We start from the raw sequence: 1,610 nt of genomic DNA, 5'->3' as shown, positions 1-1,610 counted from the left end.
AAGATGTACAAACCTCAAAGAAAAAGAAGAGGAAATTACCCTCTGATGTGAATGATGGGAAAACTGGTTTGTTTTGTTTTATTGTGAATGTGGGTTTACAGGGGAGAACATCAGTTTTACATTCATCCTATCATATTTTGTTTCATTGCAATGATTACAATCCCCTCCATGCATCATCAAATAACCAAAGGGTACACCCACAGGCCCGCACCCCACCCCCTGGCAGTCAACACACAGCCCCTCTCCCTCTCTGAGTCCAGTGTCCCCAGCCACTCCATCTGTCCACGTCATCATCTCTGTCTCCATCCCTGGCGTCACTGCCTCTCTGGGTATGGTCCTGCTCTCCGATCTTCTCATTTGATGGTCCCAGGGACCTCCGCTCCTGGGCTTCAAAATCAATCACTTCCCTCCTTTTGTCAAAAAACATCTACCTCTACATTTCTAATCCTCACAGTCAGTCCTGATGACAATTATTCACTGTTGTACCACAAGAGTCTTATCCCATTTCCTTTCACCAGTCCAGTCCCCACAGATTGGAAATAATTCAGTGGATGTTCTACATACTCCTGCCCCATCTGGAACTAGGCTCCCTCTTGAAAGCTTGTATGCCAGTCACTTCTTGCCTTCATAAGATCTCCCATTTTGGGTAGCCAATGTCCAAGTTGCCCATCCTTGTCAACCCTGCATATGGAGGGGGTGGGATTGATCCTTTCTGTAAAGATTTGTTCCCTTTTTTGAGCTACTACATTCACAAGTATAGGAATTTTTCATCAAATTGTAGTGGGTTACTCTTTTTTTTTTTTCTTTCCTCTTCTTTCTTCTTCTACTCTAGTTCTGATCATCCAGCCATCGAAGCCAGGTCAAGTGGGTACTATCTGCAAGTATGGGTGTTCTTGTGCATCTACCCTCACTTCATATCAGCTGGATGCTTCACTCTCCACTCTAGTCCTCTGAGGCCATGTCACTGCCTCTGGTCCCAGGAGTCCCCGGGTCTTGCTGTACTGCTGGCCATCCAGGTCTCCAACCTGAGTTCACAAGAGTCTGTTGAATGTGGTCAGACTCAGATCCCAACTTCATTGCTGTTTTTACCCCCTCTTCCCCTTATCAGTGACCAATGTGGTCACCAACCAGACCACATGCCTGCTCATGTATTTCCCTTGAGTCCCAGTCTTGGAAGGGAGTTTGCTATGAGGGGACCCAACCACTTGCCTTGATGACTTCCAGGTGAACAGCTTACTTGTTCTTGTAGTAATCATTCAGACTGCTGTTATTGTTTCTGATTTTTCCTGCTGGTCTTTCTTCATGAAGTATCTTCTGTTCTTCTAGCCACTCCAGGCTAATTCAATGCATTAATTTTTCTATGGTATTCCTTATCCATTGTCCAACTTTCACCCGCATATGCCATGGCTTGGTTCAAATGGGCTTTAGTCCTCAAACTGATAACTTTGTTCTTAAGCACTTTAAAGAGGACTTGTGCAGCAGATTTGCCTAAAGCAATACATCGTTGTATTTCTTAACTGCTTCTTCCATGAATGTTGATAGTGCATCCAAGTTAAATGAAGTCTTTGACAACTTCAATCTTTTCTCCATTTATCATGATGTTATCCATT

This window comes from Chrysochloris asiatica, unplaced genomic scaffold, assembly GCF_000296735.1.
Source record: "Chrysochloris asiatica unplaced genomic scaffold, ChrAsi1.0 scaffold00288, whole genome shotgun sequence".
NCBI lineage: Eukaryota > Metazoa > Chordata > Mammalia > Afrosoricida > Chrysochloridae > Chrysochloris > Chrysochloris asiatica.
The sequence above is the reverse complement of the archived record's forward strand: the minus strand, read 5'-3'. Positions refer to the sequence as shown.